Here is a 13,520-nt window from a genome sequence, read left to right as displayed (position 1 = left end):
TACCGGTTGGTGGCCGTGGAAAAGCACTTTATTTTAAGCTGTGTGACCTATGACTTTCTTCCCCACTGCGGATGCATAATTAAAAACAATTTACATGCGACGTGCAGATGGTACTCTTTTTGGGGTATGTATGAGAATCAGGGGACTTGAGTGCACAGTAAAATGTAAAATAATCTCAATGTATTTTACATATGATTATGCTTTAGAATCATTGGCTTAGACAAACTATGTTATTAATTCGGTCTGTTTCTGTCTATTTTCTCTATGTGTCTCCTGGACCATTGTTAACTAAAGACCTTTCTTTGCCCCCATTTCCATTGCTGATACTGTTTGGACTTTGTAAGCAGTTGAAAGATGATCTTATTCTCTGGAGTTCTAAATATGATGGGCTGTCATGGAAGGGTTTTGAGCAGAGGAAGGTATGTGGTGGATTTTACCTCTGAGAAATCTACTCTGGCTGCTAGGGCAAAAATGTCCCTAGAGTGGCTTCTGACAAGGTTGGAGAGAAGTGGCTGATGAGGTAAGTGGCCCTGAGGCCTTTGAAGACCCATCGGCTTTGGGGTACATACTAGAAGTATTTGTTGAAGGATTTGGAGTTTTCATAGACCTTCACATTTAAGAATTATTTCACCAATTCTCTTTTCTTTAAGCTTATGAACCTAAGAGAACTGTTAGTTCTCTTTAGCTCTTTTCCATTGGGGCTGGGAATGGATCTCAGTGGGAAAGGCCTTGCCTAGCAAGCCAGATAACCCCTACTCTTCCTTGATGGACTAACTCTTTATTATTATTATTATTAAAAAATATACCTTCCTGTGGGTCCTGCCTGCCCAGTAGATGCAACATTTTATCAGCAGTCCAGGCAAGTACATTTTCTTGTCCAAATGGCTATTTTTGCTAAGAATAAGATAAACTCCATATAGAGTGTCTTTGATGCCCATCCTCCTCTCTGAAGTAAATTGGTCCTGCCAGGATCAGAGAGGTGTCTCACTATCCAGAAAGTCTAAGTTTTTAAAAATACTTTAAATGCCATATTCTGTGGGTCTTTTTAGTGAAGAATACCTAACTATTTGAATTATATTTATGTATACCTAGAAAACTTAACATGACTATAAGTTTGACTATCATAGAAGTCTAGCGTCACAGACCACTCCAGTCCAAACTTGACCAAAATTCTTAATTTTCTCAGGATCCCCATTAGATTTCCAGTACCCTTATCCAGCAGGAAGTAGTAAGGGAAGCTACACTCAAATTCCCAAAATATTGTTTATGAATGTTTATTTTTATTTAAAGCAGGTTGATTATAAATGCAATCTCTTTCTAAAGAAGAAAAGGGGATATAGATATGATAGGATAAATAGTAACAACTTGTTTAAAAATTTTTACACTGCTATGGATTTTAGTTTATTGATACAAATTTAGAGTTGATTTTGTTTTATATATATTTCTACACTCGTTTAAGGTATTATGTTTATGTAACTCACTTAAATTGTAATGGGTAATTAAGAAATACAGATTAATAACTAGTCTTCTATGATAGATGGGCTAACTCTTACAGAAAGCCTGTCTGAAGTACTTTTGATATATGCATCATAGTCACCTGACTTTAGAGAGCTTGCCTGTGTGTGCATGGGTGTGTGTGTGTATGTATGTGTATGAGTGTGTGTCTGTATGTATATGTCTGAGTGTGTATATGAATGTGTGTATGTGTGTATGCATGTGTATGTGTATATATGTGTATGAGTGTGTATGTGTATAAGTGTATGTGTGTATGTGTGTATGTGTATGAGTGTGTATATGAATGTGTATCTGTATGTGTGTATGTGTCTGAGTATGTGTGTGTATGTTTATAAGTGTGTGTGTATGTATATAAGTGTATGTATGTATATGTGTGTGTGTGTATGTGTGTGTGTGTCCACCACTTCCTCTATGTAAAGGTCTTTAGGCCCTGTGTGGCCAGGAGTTTTCTGCTCACTGTGTCCCCTCTTGCTCTCATGGAGTTTCTTACCAAGTTGGAGATCAACAAGCCATTGTATGAACAAATGGTGAAGGAACTAATAAGTCACTTATTCTAGACACCCCATTTCAATAGTTAAAAATGAACAAAAACAATGGGAAGGTATAGTCCACACCCTGACGTGCCCTTTCAGTCTGCTCCTCTTGCTGCAGGAGAGTACTTCTCATAGTACTCTGTGATAGATCTTACTTGAGGCAGTGCTGGGCTGAGTGTTAAGGTTCTGACAGCTCTCTCAGCAGGGTGCCTCTGATTTGATGCTGGTACAGACAACTCCATCCTTGGACACAAAGCTCACCAGTGAGCTCTGAGCATGCTCAGACTATGGCTCCGGAGTTGGTAACACTATGGGATCTATGGGTGGGATCCTCAGGGGGTTTGCTCTGTGTGGGTTCTGCCCTCTGAATTACACCAGTAGGTAGGATACCCGATGAGGCAGAGAAATAAATCACCACCTACCTCCCTTTTCTAGACATGTCATTGCTAGGCATAAAGTCCCTGGCTAGAGACTGGTCCTCGGGACACACATTGATCCCCTGCCCACACAGTGGCCCAGAGCCCTTTAGATCCATAGCATCCTGTACATCATTGTCCGCCACCACACTGTGCTGGACAGCTTGTTCCTTCTCTCCTTTCAGGGATAACACGAACACCTTAGAGCACTGAGAGCACTCTACCAGGCTTAGTGCTTGGCTCATTTGAGTGGCTCATCTCTGTGAGCTCAAGCAGGCTTTCCTCGCATGACAGATGCAGGCATTGGAGGGCCTGCACCTGGCGCAGTGACGGAGGGGTGGATCTCTTGCTACTGTGAGCATCGAACAACTTTCAAAGATTTGAACTGAAAACTCACAAGACACTCCATTCACACTTAATTGCCTCTGCAGTGAAGCTAATCTTCTTACCTCATAATTGAGGTTTGTAGATGCCAAACGCAAATTCCTCCAAGTAATTTGGGTTGATAGTAGTGTGGAGCATTTTTGTTTAGCTAGAACCAAACCTGACCAGCATTTCATCTGGAAGAGTTAAGGATGGATTTAGGTTTTTGATGTCTCCCATCTTCCAGGAAAAGGAGCAGTAAGTTCCCCCCATGCCACCTCTGTGGTTGGCTGGCTGTCCAGTCCACAGGACTATGTGAAGTATTATTTTCCCAAACTTGCATCTCTACAGGGAAAATACTAGTGTTTTAGAAAGTTTGTACAACAACTCATTTCTCATCTTTGTTACTGTCAACCTGGGGCCACCCAGTCATTCACACCTCCATAGTGCCCCCCTCATTCATACCACTATAGTGCCCCCCTCATTCACACCACCATAGTGTCCCCCTCATTCACATCACCATAGTGCCTCCCTCATTCACACCACCATAGTTCCCCCTCATTCACACCACCATAGTGCCCCCCTCATTCATACCACCACAGTGTCCCCCTCATTCACACCACCATAGTGCCCCCCTCATTCACACCACCATAGTGTCCCCTCATTCACACCACCATAGTGCCTCCTCATTCACACCACCACAGTGTCCCCTCATTTACACCACCATAGTGCCTCCTCATTCACACCACCATAGTTCCTCCTCATTCACACCACCATAGTGCCCCCCTCATTCACACCACCATAGTGCCTCCCTCATTCACACCACCATAGTGCCCCCACTCTACTGTCTGGATCTCAAGGTTCAATGGAGAAAACCTTTCACCACTAGGCTCAAGGCTCAGTGTCTGGAGATCACCAGGAGACAAAAACAGATCTGATTACATCTGTCTACATGGGGGTTGACAGAGAAATGCAGGCCACTAGAATTCAGGGTTGCCTAACATGTAAAAGAAGAAAACTATTGAGGTGAGCTAGACAAAGGACAGGAACTGGGCATCTGGGCTAAGCTGTGGATGGGACCAACAAGAGTGTGCACAAATTTGGAGCCATCTCAAGCACAAGGCTACTCTGTTTGATAGGGGAAGAAGATTACCTTCATGCTGGGGTTTGCCTTGGTAAATGTGCATGTATTCTCTCTGCTAAAGGCAAATCTATGGTCTTCTAAACATTATTCCTTACACAGTACATAGCTTTAAATGGTGCATGTGCTGGCTGGTAGACTTGTGGTAGCTCTTATGATCCCATGAGGGGTTCACACTTATGGCTCCTGTAGGAGCTCCAGAGAGCTAAGGTTAGACAAATAGTCCCCCCCCCTTTTGCCCCCGAGCCCTAGCTTTGCAAGGATTCCAGCTGAGTCCTCATAGGCATTGTCTTGGGGTTTCTATTGCTGTGATGAAATACCATGACCAAAAATCAAGTTGGGGAGGAAAGAGTTTATTTCAGCTTACACTTCCATGTCACTGTTCTCAGGACAGGAACTCAAACAGGGCAGGAACCTGGAGGCAAGAGCTGATGCAGAGGCCATGGAGGGGTGCTGCTTACTGGCTCGCTTCCCATGGCCTGCTCATCCTGCTTTCTAATGGAACACAGGACTACCAGCCCAGAGATAGTACCTCCCAAAATGGGCTAGGCCTTCCCCCATCAATGACTACAACTGGATCTTATGGGGACATTTTCTCAATTGAGTTTCCCTCCATTCAGATAACTCCAGCTTGTGTCACGTTGACTAAAGACAAGCCAGCAGTCTCCATATTTAACTTCAAGCCAAGCAGACTCCTGCCAATGCCCTGGGGTTCACCTTACATGGGAACTGTGCAGCCTTTGGGTGCTCCAAGGACTTCTCTGTGAGCTTATTTTATTGTCTGCTCTCCCACTGAGTCTTGGTCATGTGATTTCCAGGGACCCATCTCATTGCTGTGGTGTTCTGAAGAGCTCTTTGGATCGCCTCTTCTGGATTTCTCATTTCTATAGTCCTTCTGATCTTTGTTGAAACTCATAGAAAATTGCATAGAAGACAGGTAGAATTTATGATGGAGGAGAGTGGGACATTCACAAGGGGTGGGAGTGAGTAGCAGCCAAAGGGAGCAGAGCAGAGCAGCGCACTCTGTAGAGGAAGGAAACATATTGGCAGATGAGAGATGACTGTGCTGATCTACATGTTAGAAGGTTTTATACCATGTCTAAATTCTCTAGGACAGATAGCTTCCCCTGAATAGCTTTTCCTGTTCAGGTGATTGATAGGCCCATTTGCATTGGGAAGGGGCAATGGAAAGCCCTCGTTCTATAGCACAGCCTCTGGCTGGCTAGTTACTAACCTTATGATCGTCTAGGAAGCTCAGAATATCAGGTCTCCGCTCAGAGATATGACTCACATCCCGGTCTTTGGAGTAACCCTCACAGTCCTTCCTGTTGATTATAAGCCCTGGCTGTGTCGGCATCAAGCTAACTACCTAAGACTCCCTAAACTTCAAAGTCCAACAGGGTTTCCCTTTAGAGAAATCATTTCCCTGAGATGATTTTGATGGAGGTTTCTCCAAGCTATCATTTGTATTCCACAGGTCCCTGGAGCACTAACTTGCCTGTGTTCATTTTCTCCTAGTCTCTGGGGTGTGGTAGTGGCTGTTACACAGGATCTGGGAACTCAGAACACAGTGAATGGAACCCAGTGCAGCTTTGTGGAGTGCTCAATCTGTCTGCAGATTGGTCGGGGAGAATAAACAGTTTTTCTCTGGTTCCTTGTGTCTGAGGAATGAAAAGAGGCCATGTGAAGATGGAGACTTTTTAATTTGATCATTCCAGAACTGAATTAAGAAGAACAATGCAAATTTGATGAATTATTACTGCAAGATAAACCAATGTCTAGTATTAAATTATATTAAACCAAATTGTATTTCTAAATGACAATCATAGACAGAAGAACCACATAAATACTTTAATCTAGAAAAGGGGACCATAGAAGAGAGTAGATGTTTAAATTAATTTGCTTGCTAGAATAGATCTGGCATGAAACCTTACATTTTCTCCATATTTAGTAAGGCCCTAGCTTTTGAAAAACTTCCAAGCCAATTCACAGTGAATCATTAGGTAAAAATGCCCAATTCCTCAATGCGTAGATTTGGATAACAAACATCTTGTTAGCTTAACTGGAACTTCTAAAGACACATTTTTCCTAATCCACCTGGAAGCCTGTTGGGATAAGAATACTTGACTGACATTCTAACAGATTTTTAATGGGCTACAACTCAGTAATTTTCCTTGACAAGGAGCCATGTAAAGTAGGGAGATAGTATGTGTGCCACTCTGGGATGCAAAGTGACAGTTGTTCCGCCGTCCCTGCTAAAGCCACCAGTTTCTATTGGTAACAGTGAGTATTCAAGTCCAGATGAAAGGTGTGGAGGAATCTGTTGCTCCAAGAGGATTGAATGATGTGATACCCAACTTCAAATAAATGTGGGTAAACTGGAACAACTAGACTCAGATTAACAGCAGGTTCTTAACAGCAGCACTGCATAGGCGAGGGCCTTGAAGAGTAAACTGGAAGGTTTAGCTTGATCCATCAGATGTGTAAGAATGTAAAAGATGCTTTTGACCTCACAGAGCCCAAGACATTGTAACAACCTAAAGACACCAATTAAAAATTTATTTATAGAAAATACATTGAGTAGAAATGCACAGGAATGAAGATAAATTAATATGTAGATAACATCAGGAGTATTTGTAGGGATATGACTTATGGGAGTACTTTGGGTATTCTGAAAATGCTCTTTATCTTGGTTCTGTATATAAACATATACAAATGTTTAGTAAAATCCTCACTAAAGGTTTTGAGCCTGAACAATGCCAATCATACTTAAATTTAAGAAGCAAGAGAAGGTTGGGATGTAGCTCAGTGGTAGAGCAGTTGCCTCGCTTGCATGAGGTCTTGCATTTCATCTCTAACACTGGGGAGTAAAAAGAAACACATGAAAGAAATTTTACTCAGCTTGAGGAGCCAAAGCCCTCATCTTTAATAATAACATGAGCAGGGGCAGTTTGTACTGAGGGCCGCCTGCTGAAGAACACACTAACTTTTTGTGTTTCCCACTGTGTCCTGGTCATAGTGCTAAGTCCTGGCAGGATTGGCCCCTCTGTGAGTGCCTGGGTCGACATGATGCTGCTCACAGGCCCAGTCAGCTGTGATGCCACTTTTTAAATCTTTATAATGATGCTTGCTTCTACAAAGAACAAACAACACCAAACCAAACCAAACCAAACCAAATTTCTCAAATGAAAACCACTCTTCCTCTAAATTGGCTTTGGCTTACAGTGATAGCATTGGAGGCATGCTTAGATGAAATGGAGCGAGCGGGTGTGCCATCTGTCTGCTAAGGAGGAGGGGCACCTCAGGGACTCTTGTCAACCCTCAGGGTTTGAAACTGACTGCTTCCGAGGCTGAGGGTCTCAGGAAGATCAGAGATTCCTCAGCCAACACTCCTAGTTTGACCTGTTTGAGGAAGACAATAAGTTTAGCTCCATCCAACACTAGCCCAACCTGTTCCTTGACATGCAATAGCAAAATACAAACACAAAAACAAATAAACAAACAAAAACTCTTACGCTCCTACCCCACATCGAATGGAATCAAAATAAGTATATTTGTCAAATATTGTATAATAGGGGCCTTTTGTAGTTTTTATGTCTCAGTCCTGTTTTTATAAAGCTTACACTGGGGACCAAACAAAGAAAGATCTTTTTAATGAAACCTAAATATTAAATCTGTTGTGTATTTTCCAAGTTACAAGAAGAAGAATTTTGGGAATTAGAACAAAGCTTGGGCTGCTTCTTCTTTTCTTTCTTAAGAATGAGATAGGGAATTGCTTTTGCCTTTATCTGGGAAGTTTTGGAACTTACCCAGGTGGTTAACTCCCTGTGTTCAGAACACAACTGTACTGTTCCTGCTTTATCTATCATTTTCTATGAAGTGCTCAAAGTTCTTGTTGTTCTAATCTGTTGCTGAGTTTTAGATGTCCTCTGAGGCTCAGGGAAAAGCAATTGAGCATTTGTTCCAGCAAATAGAAAGCCCAGTGAACAACCCAGTGTTTGAATTTTAAATAGGAGTGATTTTTAAAAATAAATAGAACAATAGCCATGAGATTTTAGAGTTCTTTAATCTTAAGTAGTTTGAATTCTAAGTTTGTGAGGATAGTTTTGTGGTGGACAAAACTTTTTGCATCTAAAAACTCTCCTTGGACTGTAGATGGGTCAGCACTGAATGTTCATAGAACGATGAGCACGGGGCAACAGATCAGCTTAAATAGATGCCTCTTAGACATGTAGTAGATATTAAAGCAGAAGTTTGGGCAGTTGGACATGGGATTGTGTAGTTAAATCATAAGAGATGATAAGTTAAAAAACACGGTTGACGGTCTAAGAAAGAGATAGGACCTCATCATGTAGCCAACAACTTTGGTGCCCTTGGCTTATAGATGTGTTAAAGCCTATCTTGGATGAGGTCACAAGGCACAGTGATGTTATTTTAACCAGGAGTGCTTTGAGCTTCTCTGTGGGAACTGTAGCATTTCTTTCTTCTTTCAAATGACCCCAGGAATTACATACAGTGGCATGAGGTCCTTAAGGTCTGTGTACCTTGACCATCTGTGACAAATTCTCCAGCTGCTGACTTCATCTAAGGATGAAGTCTGTGGAGTCCATATTCTCAGGGACAAACCACTGCGGTGTTCTCAACTGTATCTGACCACCAGTGGTTGCTGGTTCGCCTTTCAGAGAACTCACTGCTCACTGAGTCTATATTCCAGTTTCTACAGGATGGTATGTTCAACTCCTTGTGGGGCTGTTTAAATCTCAAACAAGCCATAGACCCACACACACCCCTTGACTTGCTTGGTGGGTACAATTGGCAAGAGGCTTCATTCCCTGAGTCCTTTCCACCAAGGGAAACTGATGAATGGGTTCTGAGTGCCATTTCTTTCTTTGCCATTTACTTGTCAAGTTTGTGAGTCCTCTGTCTTTGCCTTTATCTCCTGGCTGTTGTGTGGATCCTGCCTGAGCCCTGTAGGACACGGTGCTTCAGAGAAGCCCATGCATCTCTTCGCCTCCCAGCCAAGGGAAGGCTGTGTACACTGACGTCCCTGTGTCTTACAGGCTTGTCTGATGTGATAGCAGGAAACAATGAAAGGTCACACCGGTCACTGTTCTTGTGACTGTAACAAAATACCTGGCAAAACAATGCAGGGAAGAAAGGGTCACGGTTTGAGGTCATCCTAGTTCATCGAGGTGGGAGGGCGTGGTGGGAGGAGGGCAAGTCAGCAGTTTCATTGTGTCCTCAGGCAGAAAGCAGGGGTAGATGAATAAGGGTGTTCAGTTGACTTTCTCCCCTCACCCCAGTTTCATTAAGTCTGGGATCTTTGTCCCATTGTCCCTGTTAGCACCACCAACATTCATGGTTTGTCTTCCTTCCTTAGTGAAAACTTCTCTGGAAACACCTTGCTGGGCAAACCCAGCAGCATGTCTCCTAGGTGCTTCCAAGTCCAGTTGCCTTGACAAGTAAGTCATCTGAGAGATCTTCTCTACCTACTCACATGTACTGTTAAACTACCGTCTACTTGATCATAAGGATGACTTACATTTTATACACATAATTATAGACCATCCTGGGAAAGAATGCCAAGACATAATCACAGAGTTATTTAAAGGGAGGTTGAGGCTAAAGTTGCCTGGAAGCCAGACTAACTTTTACAATAACAATTAATCAGAACCTGGAGAGCTGTCACTGTGGCTGCTAACAATAGCTGATTCTATTAACCTCAACGGGACTTTAATTACTATTGCTGTGACAAAAGGAAGGCCGGAAAATCTTTGTGGCACTTTTTGAATTAAACCTCTTACTTTTCTGCAGTGTGCACCTCACACAAGTCTTCCCAAATTCTCATGAAACTCAAGTGACAAATATACAAGTCCCTGGAATAAAAAGATGTCCAGTTATTTTTGTTAAAAAAGCCTCATGGGACCGGCAGAGGGGCTTGCAGCCATGAGCAGTATTATTGGCATCTCTGGAACAGTGTGTATGTTTCTGCGCTCTGCAGATGGCGGGCAGTGGTCCTGGGTATGGAGGGAGGCCTAGGAAAAGAGGAGTCAGTGTGGATGGCCACATAGATGAGACAAAGGATGTAAAGAGAGCGTCTCAGAAGTGGGGAAGTGGGGATGAGGAGGACATCACAGTCAGGAGGGTGAGAGTGATACTTTGTGTGCACGGACCAGCATCCGGTGAAACCTGGACGTGTTGTGACACATTGCAGACATCAGAACTTTTTCTTAGAGATTTAAACTCTCTTAACCGGAAGATGCTTCAATCCAGGTTCTGGAACCCTTTAGGAGGGGTAAAAAGATCTAAAAATATCTAACCCCCAAGATAAATACAAAGGCAGTCTCTAGACATTTCTGTTCAATAGAAACACAATCCAGTGAATTTGAATCTGAAGAATCAAAGTTGGAACTCATATAGAGATATTTTTTTCAATTTCGGAAGTATTCTAGTCAATAAGGCTTTGGGGACAGTGGTTGATGAACTTCCATTCACTCTACATTTGTAAGCTGCAAGATGCTTATATTAAGTTGTTTCAGGGAATAAAGAGTACATGACGTACATGCATTACTGACCCTCTCCTACAATTGAAAAGTCATTAGAAATAGAAAGAAATATGGGATCACTTAGGTTCAAGTTCTGTCTGATTGAAAGCCCGTGTGTGAGCAGTGGCTCCTTGGCCCATCTGGCAGTCACCACGCCTCTCTTGTGTGGCAAAGGTTTACAGAGGAAATGCAGACACAAGGATGAACTGGCAAGAGGCTCAAGGGCTGTGTCAATACCTAGAGACACAGCAAACCTGACAACCATGGCTTAGCATGGAACCTTTTGATAGACGGAGCTGTGCAGAAGCCTGTCACTTGCACAGAAGTTCAGGAGCAGGCGAGCTGTTGGAACCTCTCAGCCTGGCTTCCACTAGCTCAGTGGTCTGTATTATTCAGACATACTGTATTATATATAATGCATTTTCCGTTATTTTTGTGGGTATGATTTATTTGAACTTAAAAGTGCATGTTCATGAGCCCACTATAGTTAATATATGTCTACACAGCCTTGCATAACATATTTTTTTCCGTGGTGGTTGGTACTCTATTAGTGTACATATAGCTGTATTGCTAGAGTTCCCTTCTAAGTTGTAGCTTTGATAATAGAAATGTGGCATTCTTATTTAAAAGTAAAACTATTTAGTAAATATAGTTTTAAATGTTTTATTTATTCACTTATTTTTAAGTTTATTTTTTGAGAATTATATATTATATATATGATTAAGAGATATAATTATTGCACTTCATTATATATACAATTAAATTTTTTTAGTCTGACTTCGTAGGATTCCAGAAGTCCTTCATTTCTTCCAGCTAACTTGCATATTTGCTTGTGCTTGATTTGCTTTCACAAACCTTTGTAAGTTGTTTGTCTTCTAACTTTAATATAATTTTGTCTTGCTCTTGGGGCAAATTAAAAAGTTTTTACCTTAATATGGATGTTAGCCCTGCACATATTTGTTGGTACATATTTTAAGGGTCTCTAAATACAGATTTATTTCTTTAGGTCACTTTTATGATTTGTGTTATAATTATTATCAGCATTTGAAATTTCATTATATGTTCCTTTAATGTGTTATCTCTGACTATCTTTTTAAGTTTTATTTTGGTATTTTGGAGAATTATATTTTTTGTTCTAGTAGTCAGTTCAGCTTTATTTAACTTAAAGATTAATGCTATTCTATTCCCTTACCTAATTACTGTCTAGTATCAGTTTTAATTAAGATCTCCTCACTTTTGTAATTTTTGAGTACAATAGTTAATGAGCTTTTATCTCTTGACCATTTTCATTTCCACTTATCACCTGAATTTAGTTGCACAGCTCTCACTTAGAAAACATGCTGTAATCAACACAGGCTTGTCTGACTTCTAGCTTTGCCCCCCCACTACCTCTGCGAAGTTGCTGGAAGAAGACTTTCCAGGGCCTGGGCCTTAAAGGCTCAGAGTGCAAATGTTGTGATTGTGAATGACTTCCCTTCCTCCCTTTCTCCCTCTCCCCACCTTTCCCACCTCTCTCTTCCAATCCATCCCTGCCACCTTCTCACCTCACCCCTTCAATCTCAGAAGTTTGCTGGTCAGTAGTTTGATTGCTAAACTTCTATTTGCTTTACACCTGTTACTTACATGATACTTGTTTTAAGTTACATTGTGGAATAAAGAGATTTGGATGAAGTACATGCATCACTGATCCTCTTGTAAGGTTGGAAGAGTTACCAGGAATAGAAAGAATATGGCACAAGTTTATTCAGGTCTGTCTGACTTGAAAGCCCATGTGAATGAGCAGTGGCTCTTGGGTCCTGCAGGCCATGATCCCTCATCTCTTATGTGGCAAAGGTTTACAGAAGAAATCTTGGTAGAGACATAGGAATGAACTGGACAAGCAACATGAAGCCTACAAAATGTGTGAGTTTAAATTTACAATTCAGTTGATCAGAAAGGGCTTTACCCAGAAACGGTTTTCAAGTGTTCTTAGGAAATGGAATTTGTCTTACATCTTCATGGAGTCATATGTGGAAAGCAATTACTCTGTGTCTACTTAAATCAGGCTCTCTTTCTTGGTAGAATTAAATTAGTATTCTGCCTTACATATTGATTGGGTAGAACAGCTATATTCCTAATTCACTTTGAAGTTCTATACTCACGACTAGAAAGAAACTAATAGGTATTCGTTGGTTTTGTAAACATTGATTATGTATGGTGGTATTCAAGATGAGCTCGTGTGCTTCTGAAGACTGACTGAATCATTTTGTTCACAAGTACTACTGAGCATCTCATTTCTCTCCCGCCTCTCTTTTGGGAAGAATGCTGACCAGGTTAGATCACAAGGTCCCTAGCACCATGGTGCATAGACACTTACTATGGAGTTTTCAGAGTGTCTAGAGACAGGAGTCAGGGCGATGAGGTCTTGTAGGCTAGAGCTGAAAATATCACCACTGTGCTATAAAACCAGTTTACACACAGTGTGTAGATAAGCAGAAATCAGCAAAAGGAAGAAAGAAAGCAGATGTACTGGGTGCTGTCACTGCATGGGTAACTGTGCCCTTCCAAAATTTACACCACAGTATAATCTCTGATACAACATCATGTAGTGGCTTGAGTGGGGATGTCCCCATGATCTCAGGTGTTTGAACACTTGGCTTCCAGTCGGTGGTGCTGTTTGAGGAAGATTGGGAAGTACAATCTTGTAGGAGGAAGTGTGTCACTGGAGACACACCTTAAGGATCTAAGGATTCACTCCGTTCCCTGTTCACAGTCTTCTGCTTTGTGCTGTGGTTTGAGATGTGATCTCTAAGCTTGCTACTCCAGCCTCCAAGGCTGCCACTTGCTTTCATGCTGTCTCTGCCATTAGGGACTCTAACCCTCAGGAGCTATAAGTCAAAATAAACTCTTTTCCCTGTGATTACATTAGTCACAGTGTTTTATCACAGCAACAGAAAAGTTGTGGTTATATTTTATTTGTATGTTGATGTATAAAGTTTTCCATGGAGACCAGAGGACAAAGATAGTC

This window comes from Peromyscus maniculatus, chromosome 17 (genome assembly GCF_049852395.1).
Source record: "Peromyscus maniculatus bairdii isolate BWxNUB_F1_BW_parent chromosome 17, HU_Pman_BW_mat_3.1, whole genome shotgun sequence".
Taxonomy (NCBI): Eukaryota; Metazoa; Chordata; class Mammalia; order Rodentia; family Cricetidae; genus Peromyscus; species Peromyscus maniculatus.
Note: the sequence above shows the minus strand (reverse complement) of the source record.